Source organism: Oryctolagus cuniculus, chromosome 15 (genome assembly GCF_964237555.1).
Source record: "Oryctolagus cuniculus chromosome 15, mOryCun1.1, whole genome shotgun sequence".
NCBI classification, from domain to species: Eukaryota; Metazoa; Chordata; class Mammalia; order Lagomorpha; family Leporidae; genus Oryctolagus; species Oryctolagus cuniculus.
Genome location: NC_091446.1, coordinates 30988394 through 31002289, shown reverse-complemented (window position 1 = coordinate 31002289; position 13896 = coordinate 30988394). Strand labels below are relative to the sequence as shown.

General features: G+C 39.6%; 1 protein-coding gene and 1 pseudogene across 4 annotated transcripts in view; both read right to left on the bottom strand.

The window, feature by feature from the left end:
- HPSE2 (heparanase 2 (inactive)) overlaps positions 1-13896 on the bottom strand; it is a 781878-nt gene that overhangs the window by 529618 nt on the left and 238364 nt on the right. The window lies entirely within an intron of this gene.
- LOC138845477 (protein SET-like) overlaps positions 1-13896 on the bottom strand; it is a 45354-nt pseudogene that overhangs the window by 28134 nt on the left and 3324 nt on the right.

Below are 13896 nucleotides of genomic sequence, written 5' to 3'. Positions count from 1 at the left end.
ACTTTGGAAATTTACGCTCATTAAATAAAAATAAAAAAAATAAACATATGGCTAATGGACACAAGTATACAGTTGAAAATGGGGAAAATGCAATGTTCTGTAGCATGGGAAGGTAATTATGACAATTAATTTCAGCATTCAAATAATCAGTAGAGAGGAGGCCGGCGCCGTGGCTCACTAGGCTAATCCTCCGCCTAGCGGCGCCGGCATACCGGGTTCTAGTCCCGGTTGGGGCACCGGATTCTGTCCCGGTTGCCCCTCTTCCAGGCCAGCTCTCTGCTGTGGCCAGGGAGTGCAGTGGAGGATGGCCCAGGTGCTTGGGCCCTGCACCCCACGGGAGACCAGGAAAAGCACCTGGCTCCTGGCTCCTGCCATCGGATCAGCGCGGTGCGCCGGCCGCAGCGCGCCGGCCGCGGCGGCCACTGGAGGGTGAACCAACGGCAAAGGAAGACCTTTCTCTCTGTCTCTCTCTCTCACTGTCCACTCTGCCTGTCAAAAAAAAAAAAAAAAAAAAAAAAAAAAAAAAAAAAAAAATAATAATAATCAGTAGAGAGGACTTTAAATGCTCCCAACACAAAGAAATGGTAAATGTTTGAAGAAATTAGATTTGCCAATTATACTGACCTGATTATTGGACATTTTATACATGTATTGAAATGTCACATTGTACTCATATATGTACAATTACTCACTATGCGTCAATTAAAAATAGAAAATATAGTTTGAAAAAGAGATAGCCTAGTGGGAGGCCATTAGGTCAATGATGTTGCCCTTGGAAAGAATTATAAATGTGGTTATCATTTGATCCCAGTTAGTTCACCAAAGAGGGTTGTTATAAACCAACAAACTGACCTTCCCTGCTCTCCAGTTTCTTGTCTCACTATATGATCTTTCCCTTTTGCATGAGTTTCCATGGTGATGCCATCTGCCCTCTACCCTGAGGCCCTCACCAGAAACAGAATAAACGGGGCTGTCAAACCTTGAACTTTTGTCTCTCAAACGGTGAGTTAAAGAAACCCCTTAATATCTGGCTGCCCCACTTCTGATCCAGCTCCCTGCTAATGTGAATGGGAAAGCAGCTGAAGATGGCCTAAGTGCTTAGGCCCATGCACCCACGAAGGAGATCAGGAAAAAGCTCTGGCTTCCTGGCTTTGGCTTGACCCAGCCCTGGCCATTGCAACCATTTGGGGCATGAACCTGATGGAACAGATACAAGTGTGAGCTTCTGCAAATCCTTTAAACAACTGGCTTAAAAATCTTAACATTTTCATAAAAATGGTTCTCCTGAAAATGTCAACTGCTAATTTATTTTTAAATGGTAATCTTATGCATTTCTTATTTGACAACATTCACATTTCTGTGATGAGTAAAGCAAACAAGTAAAGCATGTTTAAATGAAAAAGGGAAGGTTTGAGTCTATACAGGTGAAGCCAATTATCACAATGTAGATTTTCATTTAAAAACAAATAAAATGTCCATTTCCCCACAAACTTTTTAAAATATTTATTTATTTATTCATTTGAAATTCAGAGCTACACAGAGAAAGAGAGGCAGACAGAGAAGTCTTCCATTGCTGGTTCACTCCCTAATTGGCTGCCATGGCCGGAGATGAGCAGATCTGAAGCCAGGAGCCAGAAGCCTCCTACTGGTCTCCCACGCTGGTGCAGGTTCCCAAGTACTTGGGCCATCTGCCACTGCTTTCCCAGGCCATAGCAGAGAGAAAGATAGGAAGTGGATCATCCATATGGGTGGGATGCCGGCACCGTAGGCGGCGGCTTCACCCACTATGCCACGGTGCCAGCACCCCACAAATTTTAAGACCTTAAAAAAATCCAGTTAACAGAAAGTTCCAGAAGTCTTTGCAAAGTGCTTCCTTATGCTTTGTACATGCCAAGAGGCTGCTTCCTTGGAGCTAAGGAGAGTTGTGAGTTTCCACTGCAAAAATTCCATTGGAATCTAGCTTCCCAAACTTGACAATTATTTCAGTTTTGTCTAATAACTCAGTAGTTGGCAAACACTTCTGAGTCACATTTTAAAAATGCGAAATTAACAGTACTTTTACAAGAACTGTATTTTGAAGTTTCATAAAGTTCACTAGTAAAGTACTTTGAGAAATGGATGTCAAACTGGACTGTAACCCAATCTGTAAATTAGGATTTAAAGAAAGAAAACAGAAGGCAATGAGAGCTTTTTGTTCCCTGTAAGGCTGGCAAGTTATTTGCAAGATAAAAAGAACATCAATGAACAGCCTGATTAAATCATCTATTGTAGTGCTTGTCAGAAGATTTGCCCTGGGTGTTTCCAGAAAGGGCAGCTTTCACATTGTTTCTCTCTTTTTTATTTTTTATTTTTGGCTATTGGGATTTCTTTACTTTAGACTTGAAGCTATTCCAAAATTAGGTGAATTAGAAGTGAAGTGCACATGGACTAGGAATAACCAGCCAGGGAGGGCAACTGTCACCACCTTGAACTATGAAAAAAAAAAAAAAAGGACTTGGGGTTGCGAGGGGAGAGAGAGGTGAGGGGACAAATATTCTAAATGCTTGATTGCTATTTCCCAAGTTAATGCTTTTTTTAAAAGATTTTTATTTATTTATTTGAGAGGTAGAATTACAGACAGTGAGAGGGAGGTCTACCTTCCCCACATGGCCACAACTGCCAGAGTTGTGCCAATTCGAAGTCAGGAGCTGGGAGCTGCCTTCTTGTCTCCATGCAGAGATGGCAGGGGCCCAAGCACTTGGGCTATCTTCTATGGCTTTCCCAGGCCATAGTAGAGAGCTGGATTGGAAGAGGAGCAGCTGGGACCAGAACCAGCACCCATATAGGATGCTGGCACCATGGAGCCAGCCCAGGTTAATGATTTATTAATGAGACTGAAGTGACTCTGAGAACACAATCTGTGTCTTCCTCATCATCTATGTAGGCTATTTTTACTTAGGACAGTTCTGAGCACATACAATAGCAATCTGCCTCATTCTACTTGAAATAAATAATTAACCATAAATATGATAAAAATGATGTTTTTACAGCAGCATACTGAATGATGGAAAAAAGACATAAGCCACAGCCATTCTTGCTCAGTGCCCAAAAGATCCATAAACACTGGAATTTATTCCTTGCTCTTGAATCTCAACTGGGTCTCACACCCTACTGCCTTCACACCCCACCCCTGCATTCTTCTCCAGGTTCCCTAGAGCCAGTCCAGTTCCAGAAATTCACCTCTGCCTGCTACCCCCCACTCTCACCCCCATCCCTAGCCTTCCTAAAATATGAAAAGGCCTGGCCTCCAAGGGTCAGGGCCTTCTGCCACAGGTTCCACCATGTGTACCCCAGCAGTTGGTCACCCAGCTCTACAAATTTATTTTACACTGCTTCCTCTCTATTTTGCACCTCTTTTCCTAACACTGAAAATTAAAGAAATATATAACAAGATTTTCATCAGATATCAAATGAGCATTTAAATGTTAAATATCTTATTACTGGTCTCTTAGTAAGGAACTATATAATGTGAATTTTAAATTCAAATTTTTTGTCAAAATCCTCTGTATAAATTTTGAATAAATAATACCCCCCACATACACATATATGGAAGGCAGACACCCAGCTTCCCTAATGTTCTGAGAAACTTCCCAGGGCCTACTCTTGTCTGACTTCAAAGAGAACAAAGAGAAGGAACTCACAGTGGCCACTTCATAAATCTAGGTAGTAGTTCAGTTTGCCTGCCAGGAATGGTGCCCTATAAGAGGTACAAGTCAACATCATAGTCCACCAGCAAAGCTGACCTGGCTCCAAGAAAAAGAATAAACTTTCTTCCTGGATTTTATTCTTATACAGCTAGTCTCCAGCTTCAATTTTGGACTCTACTTCCAGACCTCACCCAAAAAGAAAACGGGGGGGGGGGGGGGGGGGGGGCACAGAGAGAAGTCTGCCACAGTGCAATCTGGCAAAGAGCAGATGCTAGTTCTGTCACATATGGGAGTTTAAAAATCACTGGATATGGCCTCAAAGCTCACACCTGGACCACACTCAGGAAAGAAGTGATCACCACCTCACATTTTAGCTAGTTTGGCTATTCAGGAGCCAAAACAACTCAGCTAGCTCGACCGTGAGGTCTACTGAAGGCCCTGACTAGGCATAGCAGCATACTTCAATCACAAAATTGTACTGATCATACCAGCTGGTCCCATCCATCCCTGGCAGTGATTCTGCCTGACCTTGGGTTTAAGCCTGCAACTTTGCCCAACTGCGGAACTAAAATAGTTGTACCATCTGTCAGGGCATACACCTATGGCCTGTACTAATCCAAGGCAATTACAGTGCCCAGGCAACAGTACTTCCACTGACGACATCAGCTAGGGGTCTCATTAAATTGCGGGGCACAGCCAGAGGTCCCACCCAAATGAAAAGGCAACATCCCAGCCAGCTAGATAAATGGAAAGAAAACTCTGCCTGTATGGATTCTACCAAATGTTAGATCCAGAATCATATAAACAGCAAAACTCCACCCAAGCCAAAGAATACCTGCAAATGTCAAGAAGAGGTGGCTGTCTCCTAAATGCGCAAACAACAGAATGACACAAGAATGAATCAGGGAATAGTCTGGAATGACATCTGCAAAAGAAACTAGCAAACCGCCAACAAAAGACCCTAAAGAAAGTTGATCTGTGAAATGATAAAGAACCCAGAATAATTTTGAAGTATTTCAGTGAATTATAAGAATATATGGGTAAAACTTAAATGAAATTTGGCAAACAATGCATGAACAAAATGAAAAGTCTGGCAAAGAAATAGAAACAGATGTGTGGATATATTTCTGTTCCACTGGCTGGTGTGTCTATTTTTATTTCAGTACCACCTGTTTTGGCTACAATGACCCTGCTTTGGGTCTTGAAGCTTGGCATTGTAATGCTTCTGCTTTTTTTTCCTTTTAAGTTTATTTACATGTTAATTTACTTGTTGGGCCAAGAAGGGGAGGGAAGAGGGAAGAGGGAAGAGGGAAGAGGGAAGAGGGAAGAGGGAAGAGGGAAGAGGGAAGGGGGAAGAGGGAAGAGGGAAGGGGGAAGGGGGAGGAGGGAAGAGGGATCTGCCACCAGCTATTACACTCCCCAAGTACCAGCAATAGCTGGGGCTGCACCATCCTGAAACTTGGAGCCAGGAACTCCATTCAGGGCTCCACTGTGGATAGTAGGCACCCAAGTGAGTCATTATCTGTTGCCCCCTGGGGGGTGCATTAGCAGAAAACTGGATTGGAAGCAGAGGTGGGATTGGATCCCAGGCACCCCAATATGGGATATGGACATCGTAAGTGGTGATTTAACCTGCTGTTCCAGGACACCTACCCCTCTGGCTTTGTTTTTATTGTTCAAGATTGCGGCAGTTATTCTGAGTCTTATGTTTCCATATATATTTTGGATTGATTTATCTAATTCTGTGAATAATATAATCAGTATTTTGACAAGTATTGAATTGAATCTGTTAACTGCTTTGGGTAGTATGGACATTTTGACATTGATTTTTCCAGTCCATGATGGAAGGTCTTCCAATTTTATGTCTTCTTCAACATCTTACATTACTGTTTCATAATTTTCATTGTAGAGGTCTTTCACTTCTTTGATTTAATTTATCCCAGAGTATTTGATTTTTTGGTAGCTACTATAAATGAGACTGCATTTATAAATTCTTTCTCCACAAAATCACTGTTGGTATATAAAAATGCTACTTTTTTTTGGATAGGCAGAGTGGATAGTGAGAGAGACAGAGAGAAAGGTTTTCCTTTGCCGTTGGTTCACCCCACAATGGCCATTGCAGCCGGTGCACCACGCTGATCTGAAGCCAGGAGCCAGGTGCTTCTCCTGGTCTCCCATGCGGGTGCAGGGCCCAAGCATTTGGGCCATCCTCCACTAAACTCCCAGGCCACAGAAGAGAGCTGGACAGGCAGAGGAGCAACCGGGACAGAATCCGGCACCCCAACTGGGACTAGAACCCCGGGGTGCCAGTGCGCAGGGGAGGATTAGTCTATTGAGCTGCGGCGCCAGCAAAGCTACTGATTTTTGTGTTTTTATCATGTATCCTACAACTTTGCTGAATTCACTTTGAAGCTCTAACAGACTTTTGGTGAAATCTTTTGGTTCCCCTATAGAATTATGTCATCTGCAAACAGATATGCGTTTACTTCGTCCTTTCTTATTTGTTTACATTTTTGTATTTTTCTCTTGCCAAATGAGATTCATTAAAATAGCCAGAACTATATCATGTAAGAGTGGACATCCTAGTCTGGTTCTAGAATTAAGTGGATATGCTTCCAGCTTTTCTCATACATGAATCTGGCTGTGAGCTTGTCATGGATAGCCTTCTCTGTATTGAGGTATGTTCCTTCTATAACTAATTTGTTCAAGATTTTTATAATGAATAGATGCTGTATTTTATCAAATGCTGTTTCTGTATCTATTGAGATAATATGATTTTTATACTTCATTCTATTCATATGATGCATTACATTTATGGTTTGCCTATGTTGAATTTTTCTGCATTCCTGGGCTGAATCTTACATGGTAAGGGTGAATGATTTTTTTGTGTTTTGGGATCCAATTTTTTAGTATTTTGTTGAGAATTTTTGTATCTATGTTCATTAGGAATACTGGTGTGTAGTTTTCTTTTGTTATTGTTGTTGTTGTATCCTCATCTGGTTTTAGAATTGACTGATGGCCTTGTAGGATGAGTTTGGAAGGGCTTTGTCTCATTCAACTGTTTGAAATATTTTGAGAACTGGTGTGATTCTTCCTTAAAACTTATTTCCCCCCAGTGGTGTGGTTAGGTGTCTGGTAAAGCAGTTAAGATGTCACTTGGGACAGCAGCATACCATATCAGATAGTTCATATCCAGGATCCTCCACCTGCAATCTACTTACTGCTGATGCACACCGGGGAGGCAGTGGTGATGACTTAAGTAGCTGAGTCTCTACCACGCATGTGGGAAACCTGGATGAAGTCCCAGGCTCCTTCACAGCCCAGCTGTTTTGGGCATTTGGGAAGTGAACCAGCAAATAAAAAAAAATTTCTGCCTCCCTCTACTTGCCTTTCAAATAAAAATGAAGATAAATAAATAACATAAACAACTCAGTTTCGGTAGAATTCACCAGTGAAAGCACCCGGTCTTCAGCTTTTCTATTTTGGGAGACTCTTTACTACTTAATCAACCTCATCACTCATTATTGGCCGGTTCTTTTTTTGTCTATGTCATTGTGAATCAATTTTGGTGAGTTTTCTTTTTCCAGAAATTTATTCATTTCTTTGAGATTTTCCAACTTCTTGGTACATAATTGTTCATGATAGTTCCTAATGATTCCTTGCATTTCATCTCTGATTTTACTGATTTATCATCTCTATTTTTAGTCTGCCAAGTGGTTTATCAGTTTTCCTTATCTTGTCAAAGAACCAATGCTCATTTCATTAATTTTGTATAGTACTTTCTAAATCTCTATTTTGTTTATTTATTCTATGATTGTTATTATTTCTTTCCTTCTACTAATTATGGGTTTAGTTTGTTCTTATTTTTCTAGGTGTTTGAAATGCCATGTTAGATTAATTATTTGCTATCTTTCATTTTTTTAATGTAGGCACTTAATGCCATTAACTTTCCTCTTAGTATTGTTTTTGCTGTATACCACGAGTTTTTTAAATTGTGTTGCATTTTCATTCATCTCAAGGAATTTTTAATTCCATTTTTTATTTCTTTAATGTTCCATTGTTCTCAGGAACATGTTGTTCAGTCTTCATGTATTTGTATAATTTCTACAGTTTCTTATTTTATTCCACTTAATTTTATTTTTGCATTTTGAGACTTCTTTTGACAATTATGATAAAATTTATCCTAAACAATGTTCCATATACTGATGAAAACAGTGTGTGTATTCTGCAGTTATATGATGGAATATTCTATAAATCTCCATAAGGTCCATTTAGTATATAGCGTATATTAACTCTGTTGTTTCTTTGTTGAAGTTTTGTCTGTTTTTTCATTCTTTCACTTTTTTTTGTTTGTTTGTTTTGTTTTTGTTTTGTTTTGTTTTTTTGACAGGCAGAGTGGACAGTGAGAGAGAGAGAGAGAGAGAAAGGTCTTCCTTTTTTGCTGTTGGTTCACCCTCCAATGGCCGCCGCAGCCAGCGCGCTGCAGCCGGCGCACCGCGCTGATCCAATGGCAGGAGCCAGGTACTTATCCTGGTCTCCTATGGGGTGCAGGGCCCAAGTACTTGGGCCATCCTCCACTGCACTCCCTGGCCACAGCAGAGAGCTGGCCTGGAAGAGGGGCAACCTGGACAGAATCCGGTGCCCCGACCAGGACTAGAACCCGGTGTGCCAGCGCCGCAAGGTGGAGGATTAGCCTAGTGAGCCACGGCACTGGCCCATTCTTTTACTTTCAGTACACATGTGTTTCTACTCATGAAGTGCATTTCTCATAGACAGCATATGGTCTTTTTTTTTTTTAATCCATTTAGATAGTCTGTACCTTTTAACTGGGAAATTTACTCCATTCATATTCAGGGTTATTACTGATGAAACTAGGTTTTGGAAGTCCCTCAATATTAATTTATTTATGTCTCCCTTTTCATCTACTAGCATTACTTGTTTATCTTTTTATGTTTTTAGTTGTTTTATTTATAAAAGGTGAACAAATTTCATGTATTTCATATATACAAGTTAAAAATATAATGATACTTCCTACTCTTGCTACCAGACTCCCATCTCCCTTATTTTTCCTTTTAATTTTTGCAATGACATAATTTATTTTTTAACTTTTATTTAATAAATATAATTTCCAAAGTACAGTTATTGAATTACAATGGCTTCCCCTCCACACAACTTCCCTCCCACCCTCAACTATCCCTTCTCCAGCTCCCGCTCCCCTTCAATTCACATCAAGATTATTTTTAATTATCTTTATATACAGAAGATCAATTTAGCATATATTAAGTAAAGATTTCAACAGTTTGCACCCACACAGAAACATAAAGTGTAAAATACTGTTTCAGTACTAGTTATAGCATTAACTCACAATGTATAGCACATTAAGGACAGAGATCCTACATGAGGAGTAAGTGCACAGTGACTCTTGCTGTTGACTTAACAAACTGACACTCCTGTTTATGGTGTCAGTAATCATTCTAAGCTCTCGTCATGAGTTGCCAAGGCTTTTGAGTTCACCGACTCCGATCTTATTTAGACAAGGTCATAGTCAAAGTGGAAGTTCTCTCCTCCCTTCAGAGAAAGGTACCTCCTTCTTTGATGGCCCATTCTTTTCACTGGGATCTCACTCTCAGAAATCTTTCATTTAGGGTGTTTTGGTGGTGGTGGTGGTTTTGTTTTTTTTTTGTTTTTTTTTTTGTTTTTTTTTTTTTTTGCCAGAGTGTCTTGGCTTTCCATGCCTAAAATACTCTCATGGGCTCTTCAGCCAGATCTGAATGCCTTAAGGGCTGATTCTGAGGCCAGAGTGCTGTTTAGGACATCTGCCATTCTATGAGTCTGCTGTGCATTGATACCCTTTCAATGATTGTTGTTGATTCAGAGATAGAACAGAGAATGCAAAGTGAGGACCTTCCGCTGAATGAATAGAAATTGGGTAAAAACAGTCCTTTACATCTATAACAAATAAAGACCAATCTTGGGGAAAGCATAGATGTAGGAAGGCCACATTGCAAAGCAACAATTGACCACATGGTTGTATTAACATTACACAAATCAATTAATAATCTTCATTTACCAGACTTCTTCTTGATAACAAATAAGGGGAATTGTTCTAGGGGGAGAAAAACTCTTCAAAACAATTATTTTGTAGCTGTTCTTGCAACAAATCATGTGAAGCCTGTAATTTTTCTTTCATTAGGGGCCACTGAGGAGTCCAGAGAGGGTCAGAATATTTTTATGGGTGGAATAGTAGAATGTTCCTCAATGGCCTCGACAAAAAACCTAATCCCTGTCTAGAACTATTGCCTTGAATTTTTTTTAACTTTTATTTAATGAATATAATTTCCAAAGTACAGCTTACAGATTACAATGCCTTCCCCCCCATAACTTCCCTCCCACCCGCAACTCTCCCTTCTCCAGCTCCTTCTCCCCTTCAATTCACATCAAGATTCATTTTAAATTATCTATATATACAGAAGATCAGCTTAGTATATATTAAGTAAAGATTTCAACAGTTTGCACCCACACAGAAACAAAGTGAAAAATACTGTCTTAGTATTAGTTATAGCATTAAATCACAATGTACAGCACATTAAGGACAGAGATCCTACATGAGGAGTAAGTGCACAGTGACTTGTTGTTGACTTAACAAACTGACACTCCTGTTTATAGTGCCAATAATTACCCTAGTTTCTTGTCATGAGTTGCCAAGACTATGGAAGCCTTCTGAGTTTGCTGACTCTGATCTTATTCAGACAAAGTCATAGTGAAAGTGGAAGTTCTCTCCTCTCTTCAGAGAAAGGTACCTCCTTCTTTGATGACCTGTTCTTTCCATTGGGATCTCACTCGCAGAGATCTCTAATTTAGGTCTTTTTTTTTTTTTTTTTGCCAGAGTGTCTTGGCTTTCCATGCCTAAAATACTCTCATGGGCTCTTCAGTCAGATCTGAATGCCTTAAGAGCTGATTCTGAGGCCAGAGTGCTGTTTAGGACATCCTCCATTCTATGAATCTGCTGTGTATCCCGCTTCCCATGTTGGATAATTCTCTCCCTTCTTTTTTATTCTATCAGTTAGTATTTTCAGACACTAGTCTTGTTTATGTGATCCTTTTGACTCTTAGCCTTATCAGTATGATCAATTGTGAACTGAAGTTGATCACTTGGACTAGTGAGATGGCATTGCTACATGCCACCTTGATGGGATTGAATTGGAATCCCCTGGCACGTTTCTAACTCTACCATTTGGGGCAAGTCAGCTTGAGCATTTCCCAAATTGTACATCTCTTCTCTCTCTTATTCCCACTCTTATATTTAACAGGGATCACTTTTCATTTAAGTTTCAACACTTAAGAATAACTGTGTATTAATTACAGAATTCAACCAATAGTATTAAGTACAACAAAAAAAATACTAAAAGAGATAAAGTATTAACTTGTTCATCAACAGTCAGGGCAAGGGCTGATCAAGTCACTGTTCTCATAGTGTCCCTTTCAATTTAGCAGGCTTCCTTTTTGGTGCTGGGTTAGTTGTCACCAATCAGGGAGAACATATGATATTTGTCCCTTTGGGATTGGCTTCTTTCACTCAGCATGATGTGTTCCAGATTCCTCCATTTTGTTGCAAATGACTGGATTTCATTGTTTTTGACTGCTGTACAGTATTCTATAGGGTACATGTCCCATAATTTCTTTATCCAGTCTACTGTTGAGGGGAATTTGGGTTGATTCCAGGTCTTAGCTATTGTGAATTGAGCTGCAATAAACATTAGGGTGTGGACCGCTTTTTTGTTTGCCAATTTCATTTCCTTTGGGTAAATTCCAAGGAGTGGGATGGCTGGGTTGTATGGTAGGGTTATATTCAGGCTTCTAAGGAATCTCCAGACTGACTTCCATAGTGGCTTGACCAGTTTGCATTCCCACCAACAGTGGGTTAGTGTCCCTTTTCCCCCACATCCTCGCCAACATCTGTTGTTGGTAGATTTCTGAATGTGAGCCATTCTAACTGGGGTGAGGTGAAAGCTCATTGTTGTTTTGATTTGCATTTCCCTGATTGCTAATGACCTTGAACATTTTTTCATGTGCCTTTTGGCCATTTGGATTTCCTCTTTTGAAAAATGTCTATTGAGGTCCTTGGCCCATCTCTTAAGTGGGTTGTTTGTTTTGTTTTTGTGGAGTTTCTTGATCTCTTTGTAGATTCTGGTTATTAATCCTTTATCTGTTGCATAGTCTGCAAATATTTTTTTCCCATTCTGTCGGTTGCCTCTTTACTTTCCTGTTTCTTTTGAAGTATAGAAACTTCTCAATTTGATGCAATCCGAAATGTGAATTTTGGCTTTGACTGCCTGTGCCTCCAGGGTCTTTTTCAAGAAGTCTTTGCCGGTACCTATATCTTGCACGGTTTCTCCAATGTTCTCTAATAATTTGATGGTCTCGGGTCATAGATTTAGGTCTTTAATCCATGTTGAGTGGATTTTTGTGTAAGGTGTAAGCTAAGGATCTTACTTCTTGCCTCTGCACGTGGAAATCCAGTTTTCCCAGCACCATTTATTGAATAGACAGTCCATGCTCCAAGAATTGGTTTTGGACTCTTGATCAGTTGTAAGTTGGCTGTAGATGTTTGGGTTGATTTCTGGTGTTTCAATTCTGTTCCATTGGTCTATCCATCTGTTTCTGTACCAGTACCATGCTGTTTTGATTACAACTGCCCTGTAGTATGTCCTGAAATCTGGTATTGTGATGCCTCCAGCTTTGTTTTTGTTGTACAAAATTGTTTTAGCTATTCGAGGTCTCCTGCGTCTCCATATGAATTTCAGCATCATTTTTTCTAGATCTGTGAAGAATGTCTTTGGTATCTTGATTGGGATTGCATTGAATCTCTAAATTGCTTTTGGGAGAATGGACATGTTGATGATATTGATTCTTCCAATCCATGATCATGGAAGATTTTTCCATTTTTTGTTATCCTCTTCTATTTCTTTCTTTAAGATTTTGTAATTCTCATCATAGAGATCTTTTACGTCCTTGGTTAAGTTTATTCCAAGGTATTTGATTGTTTTTGTAGCTATTGTGAATGGGATTGATCTTAGCAGTTCTTTCTCAGCCATGGCATTGCCTGTGTATATTGATTTTTGTGCATTGATTTTATATCCTGCTACTTTGCCAAACTCTTCTATGAGTTCCAATAGTCTCTTAGTAGAGTTCTTTGGATCCCCTAAATAAAGAATCATATCATCTGCAAAGAGGGATAGTTTGACTTCTTCCTTCCCAATTTGTATCCCTTTAATTTCTTTTTCTTGCCTGATGGCTCTGGCTAAAACTTCCACAACTATTATACTGTTAATTCACAAAGTATAGCACATTAAGGACAGAGATCCTACAAAGGGGGGTAAGTGCACAATGACTCCTGTTTTTAACAATTGACACTCTGATTTATGACGTCAGTAATCACCTGAGGCTCTTGTCACGAGTCGCCAAGGCTATAGAAGCCTTTTAAGATCACCAACTCCAATCTTATTTAGACAAGGCCATAGTCAAAGTGGAAGTTCTTTCTTCCCTTCAGAGAAAGGTAGAGGCCAAGAAATTTAACAACAAAACAAATGATACAGTGAAAAAATAGGCAAAGGATCTGAATACATATTTTTCAAAAGCAGAAATACAAAAGACCAACAAACACATAAAGAGTGCTCAGTATCACTAGCCATCAAGGAAATGCAAATCAAAATGACAATGAGACATCATCTTACTCCAGTTTAAACATAACAAATTGCTGGTGAGTATCTGGAGAAAAATTAACCCTAAAACCTTATGCTTTTGGTGGGAATGCAAATTAGTATATAGCCATTATGGAAGCATTTTGGAGACTCACCCAAAAACTAAAAATAGATCTATTATATGGCCCAAATAAAATGAAGTCAAAATAAGAAGAGATATCTGTACACCCATTTTTATTGCAACACTACTAACAATAGAAAAATATGGAATCAACTTAGATGTCCATCAATGAATAGATGGAAAAGAAAGGGAGGGATAGATACACACTGGAGTATTACTCAGACATAAAACAGAATAAAATCCTGACATGTGATTCCATTTCCATGTGATTCCAATTCCACAATGAATGGAATTGGAAATCATTATCCTAAGTAAAATAAGCCAGATACAGAAAGACAAGTACCATAAGTTTTCTCTTATGTGGATGATAATATACGTAAACAGTAGT